At 49.2% G+C, this 6,059-nt stretch overlaps 1 pseudogene; it reads left to right on the forward strand.

The window, feature by feature from the left end:
• The first annotated feature begins 541 nt into the window (after positions 1–541).
• On the forward strand, positions 542–5,674 carry LOC102863324 (annotated as a pseudogene).
• Positions 5,675–6,059: the final 385 nt, after the last annotated feature.

Consider the following 6,059-nt stretch of genomic DNA (forward strand, 5'->3'; position numbering starts at 1 on the left):
GAGATACGGGTCGACCTGGAGCTCCACCAATAAAAGCCTCGTGTGTTTGCAGCTAGTGTTCCTTGTGTGAGTTGCTCGGGGCCACGCTAGACAGCAGGATCGAGGAAAGTCCGAAATTTGGGTCTTTCATTTGGGGGCTCATTTGGGATCAGCGCGACCACCCGCAACCCCGCCAACCACTTGGAGGTAAGAGGATCCTCAATTTTTCTCTGTCTGTGTGGCGCTGCCAAACCTGTGTGTCCATAAGTCTATTTTACTTTCAGTTTGTGGCTGTCGTGTGCCCGTCAGGGCCGGACGACTGTGGTAGGCAGACATGCCCGAGGACCACAAGCCGTAGCCCTGGGGAGATGTCCCTTTGGGTGGAATACGGATCCAGAGACTTTAACGGTCTCTGATTAGTCTAAGGGGCTTAGAGTGTCCCACCTGAGAGAAGGGGCCCAGAGGGCCCCCCTGTCTGAAGCAGCTTTCAAGTGGTTGCACAAAGAGAGCTTCTTGTGTGTCTTGTATTTCTTGTCTCTGCTGTGTTCTGTGGGCGACTACTATGGGACAGACAGTGACGACTCCTCTATCTTTGACTTTACAACATTTTTCTGAAGTAAGAACCAGGGCTAATAATCTCTCTGTCAATGTTAGAAAAGGACCTTGGCAACCCTTCTGTTACTCTGAGTGGCCCACTTTGGGAATCGGTTGGCCACCAGAGGGAACATTTGACCTAACCATCATTTTGGCAGTTAAGGATCTTGTTTTCCTGGAAGGACCAAGCACGCATCCTGACCAACAGCCATACATCATTGTGTGGCTAGACTTAGTGCAGAATCCACCATCGTGGGTAAAACCCTGGGTATTGAAGAAAAACACCATCCCTCCTCATGCAATGGCCCTAAAATCCCGAACTCCTGAGTCTAGAGTTCCCCTAGCCTCAGGAGCTACGCCCTTGGCACCACCCAAAATTTATCCTGAGATTGACAACCCACCTAAGTGGCCTGAGATGCGCCACAATCTCCCCCCCCATATCAGGGCCAGGCCGACCCGGGTCCCCCCGTGCCTGCAAGTGCCCCCCAGGGACCAGCACAAGGGAACCGCAGTCAGAGGGGTCTGGAGAGCCCACACTCCACTGTGGCTCTCCCCTTACGAGCATACAGGGGGCCCCCAGAGCCAGGACAACTCCAACCCCTCCAGTACTGGCCTTTTTTCTCTGCTGACCTCTATAATTGGAAGACTAACCATCCTTCCTTTTCAGATAACCCCACAGAGCTTATTGGATTAATTGAGTCCCTCATGTTCTCTCACCAACCTACCTGGGACGATTACAAGCAACTTCTCCAGGTCCTCCTCACTACTGAGGAGTGAGAGAGAATTCAGACAGAAGCCAGGGAAAACGTTCGAGACACCGCAGGACAACCAGTTCAGACTCCTGCGGCCATGGACTCGGGATTTCTCTCATTCACCCCAATTGGGATTATAAAACTGCTGAAGGTAGAAAGCAGCTATCCGCCTATCGCCGGGCTCTTGTAGCGGGTCTCAGAGGGGCTGCACGACACCCCACTAATTTGGTCAAGGTAAGAGAAGTCCTTCAAGGACCTACTGAACCCCCCTCTGTGTTCCTAGAAAGACTAATGGATGCCTATAGGAGATACACTCCCTTTGACCCAGCGTCAGAAGGACAAAAAGCAGCAGTAGTTATGGCTTTCATTGGGCAGTCCACTCCAGACATTAGAAAAACTACAGCGCATAGAGGGGTTGCAGGATTTTACATTAAGAGATGTGGTAAAGGAAGCTGAGAAAGTGTACCATAAGAGAAAGATGAAGGAAGAGAAGGCAGAGAGCGAAAAGAAAGAAAGAGAGGAACGAGAGGACAGGCGGGACCGCCGTCAAGAGAGGAATTTGACAAAAATCTTAGCCGCAGTAGTAAGTGAAAAAGAGGGAGGTAGAACAGGGCCTAGACAGGCAGGGCACCTGGGCACTAAGGGATCAAAACGATATGAAAAGAAACTGCAGTGGGACAAAGACCAGTGTGCATATTGCAAGGACAAAGGACACTGGGCTAGAGAGTGCCCCAAGAAAAAGAATAAACAGTCAAAAATTCTCACCCTAGATGAAGACTAGGGGAGACAGGGCTCGGATCCCCTCCCCGAGCCTAGGGTAACTATATCTGTGGAGGGGACCCCCGTTGACTTCCTAGTAGACACAGGGGCACAACATTCAGTTCTGAAGCAGCCCCTAGGAAGGATTAGTACAAAGAAGTCAGTGGTGCTAGGGGCCACTGGACAGAAATTCTGCCCATGGACCATGGAACGAACTATAGATCTAGGAAAAAATCAAGGGACCCACTCTTTTCTTATTATACCAGAGTGCCCAGCCCCACTCTTTGGAAGAGATCTCCTAACTAAACTTAAAGCCCAGATTCAGTTCACTCCAAGGGGGCCTGAAGTTACCTGGGGAAACAACAAGCCCAACACCCTAGCCCTAGTAGTTCAACTGGAAGAATATAGGCTCCATGAACCGGAGGCAGAAGCCAAGGATTTGGACCTCATGGATTGGTTAAAAGAATTCCCAGAAGCCTGGGCAGAAACAGGGGGGTTAGGAATGGCTAAAAATGCTCCCCCAATAGTAGTAAAATTAAAAGCGGATGCCTCCCCCATTAGGGTTCGACAATACCCTATGAGTAAAGAAGCCAGGGAGGGGATCCGACCACACATCCTCAGGCTGATAAAACAAGGGGTCCTAGTACCGTGCCAATCCCCCTGGAATACTCCTCTTCTCCCTGTGAAAAAGCCAGGGACAAATGACTACTGGCCAGTGCAGGATCTGAGGGAAGTAAATCAGAGAGTACAGGACATACACCCCACAGTTCCTAACCCTTACACCCTCCTCAGCATGCTGCCACCTGAAAGAAAGTGGTATTCTGTCTTAGACTTGAAAGATGCTTTTTTCTGCCTTAGGTTGCATCCTGCTAGCCAAGCTATCTTTGCCTTTGAATGGAGAGACCCTGAGGCCGGAATAACTGGACAATTAACGTGGAGCCGATTAGCGCATGGATTTAAGAACTCACCAACCCTCTTTGATGAGGCCCTGCGCCGAGACCTCAGTGAGTTCTGGACCAGCAACCCTCAGGTGACATTGTTACAGTATGTAGATGACCTGCTCCTAGCCGCCCTAACCAAAGAAGAATGCATTGAATGTACAAAGAAGCTTTTAACAGAGCTGGGAACTTTAGGCTATCGTGCCTCAGCCAAACAGGCCCAGCTGTGCAAAACTGAAGTAACTTACTTGGGGTATGTACTGAGAAATGGCCAAAGGTGGCTAACAGAGGCCCAGAAAAAGACTGTGATACACATCCCGACTCCCACCTCACCGCAGCAGGTAAGGGAATTCCTAGGGACAGCCAGGTTTTGCTGCCTGTGGTTCGCCTCCTTGGCAGCCCCCCCTGTATCCTCTAACCAGGAACCAGGAACGATTCACCTGGAATCCTGAACATCAGACGGCCTTTGAGGACATTAAGAAGGCCTTGCTTTCAGCTCCCGCCCTCGCCTTGCCAGACCTGACCAAGCCATTTACCTTATACATAGATGAAAGAGGCAGGGTGGCTAAAGGTGTGTTGTCGCAAGTTCTGGGACCTTGGAAACGGCCAATGGCTTATTTGTCCAAGAAACTGGATCCAGTGGCCAGTGGTTGGCCAGTCTGCCTGAAGGCCATTGCAGCTGCCGCAGTCCTAGTAAAAGATGCAGACAAATTGACCATGGGGCAGCAGATCACTATCATAGCCCCTCATGGATTAGAGAGCAGCATTCGACAACCACCTGACCGATGGATGACTAATGCCCGCCAGACTCACTATCAGAGCCTACTCCTCACAGACAGGGTGGCCTTTGGAGCCCCAGTCATCCTAAACCCAGCGACCCTGCTGCCTGCGGAAGGGGACCCAGAACCCTGCCATCGTTGCGATGAAATTCTGGCAGAAGAAACCAGCACCCGGAGAGACCTAAGAGACCAGCCTTGGCCCGGGTGTCCAACCTGGTTCACTGACAGCAGCAGCTTCGTCAAGAACAGTAAGCAGGTCGCCAGGGCGGCAGTGGTGGACAGGAAGAAAGTCATTTGGGCCAACAGTCTACCTGAAGGGAGCTCCGCACAGAAAGCCGAGCTAGTGGCCCTTACTCAGGCATTAAAACTGGCAGCAGGAAAGACTATAAACATCTACACAGATAGCCGGTATGCCTTTGCCACAGCCCATATTCATGGGGCCATTTACAGACAGTGAGGTCTTCTTACTTCAGCAGGAAAAGAAATCAAGAACAAGGAAGAAATCCTAGAATTGTTAGATGCTGTACACCTGCCAAAGAAAGTAGCCATCATGCACTGTCCAGGGCACCAGTGAAGCCAGGATATCGTGGCTAAAGGGAACCAGATGGCGGATGAAGCCGCCAAGTTAGCAGCAGAGAAAATCCCGACATTAGCTACTAACATCTGTGAACTCTGGTGGCCCCCAATGTCCAATACTAGTTTTCTGTATTCTAAAGAAGATGAACAGGAACTGTCTCGCTTAGGATTGACTAATAAGAACTCGGAAGGAGCTATAATAGACTAAGAGAACAAAAAAGTTCTTCCTCAGAAGGAAGGTAAAGAGTATGTAAAACAAATACACTATCTGACCCACTTGGGAGCAAAGAAATTAAAAGCCCTCATCAAAACCTCTGAGTTCCGAATATTGAAATGAAGTAGAATCGTTCAAGAAATTGTAGAAAACTGTAAAACCTGTGCCTTGACAAATGCAAAGACCGCTGCCGAGTCAGCCGGTAAGAGACTGAGAGGAGGCCGACCTGGAGCATACTGGGAAGTAGATTTTGCTGAAGTAAAAGTAACCATTTATAACTATAAGTATCTGCTAGTATTTGTAGACACCTTCTCAGGATGGGTTGAAGCATTCCCCACCAAGCAAGAAACTGCAAATGTGGTAGCTAAGAAAATCTTGGAAGAAATTTTTCCGCGATTCGGGATCCCTAAGGTAATTGGGTCAGGCAATGGCCCAGCCTTTGTTGCCCAGGTGAGTCAGGGACTGGCCAAACAACTGGGGGTAAATTGGAAATTGCATTGTGCTTATAGACCCCAGAGCTCAGGTCAGATAGAAAGGATGAATAGAACTCTAAAAGAGACCTTAACTAAAATAGCTATTGAGACCGGCGTAAAAGATTGGATTGCTCTCCTTCCCTTTGCACTGTTCTGTGTGCAGAACACCCCAGGGAAATTTGCTCTCACCCCTTTTGAAATTATGTACAGGGGCCACCCCCTCTTACTGATGTAAAATGTCATAGTGTTGATGCTATAGCTTCCACTTCATTGCTAACCCACTTAAAAGCTTTAGAACTGGTTAAAAAAAGAGACCTGGCCAATGCTCTGAAAGGCTTATACTGATAAGTTGCCTCCCCTCCCTCATAATTTTCAGGTTAGGGATGAAGTTTTAGTCCGCAGGCATCGGGTTAGCAGCCTCGAACCTCACTGGAAAGGACCATATCAGGTGCTGCTGACTACCCCCACAGCCGTCAAGGTAGATGGAATAGCAGCTTGGGTCCATGCTTCTCATGTCAAGCCAGCTCCAACCAGCGAAGATGACCAGTGGACTCTGGAAAGGACTGACAATCCTCTTCGGCTATGTCTCCATTGTGAAAAGCGCAAGTAACCCTACCAACCCTCACCTCCCGTATGTACTAACCTGGCAGCTCATTGACCCTGATACAGGCCTTGTTATAAATAGCACCCAGCATATTGCCCCTCTCAAAACATGGTGGCCCGACTTATATTTTTGTTTCAGACAGATTAATTATGGAGCCAGATCCAACCCTCCCAAACTAGTTCGCAGTTACGGGTTTTACTGTTGTCCAGGAGGAAAGAAAACCCAATGCTGTGGGGGCGGGCAAGATTTCTTTTGCAAGCAGTGGAGTTGTGTCACCTCAAATGATGGAGATTGGAAGCGGTCTACTCTTTCAACTACAGATCACCTTACCTTCTCCTTCGCTAACACAGGGCCAGGAAAACATGTAGTTATGGATTTATATAAAGATAAA

The sequence above is a fragment of the Elephantulus edwardii genome, unplaced genomic scaffold (genome assembly GCF_000299155.1).
Source record: "Elephantulus edwardii isolate Elephantulus edwardi_28Jun2011 unplaced genomic scaffold, EleEdw1.0 scaffold00031, whole genome shotgun sequence".
Taxonomy (NCBI): domain Eukaryota; kingdom Metazoa; phylum Chordata; class Mammalia; order Macroscelidea; family Macroscelididae; genus Elephantulus; species Elephantulus edwardii.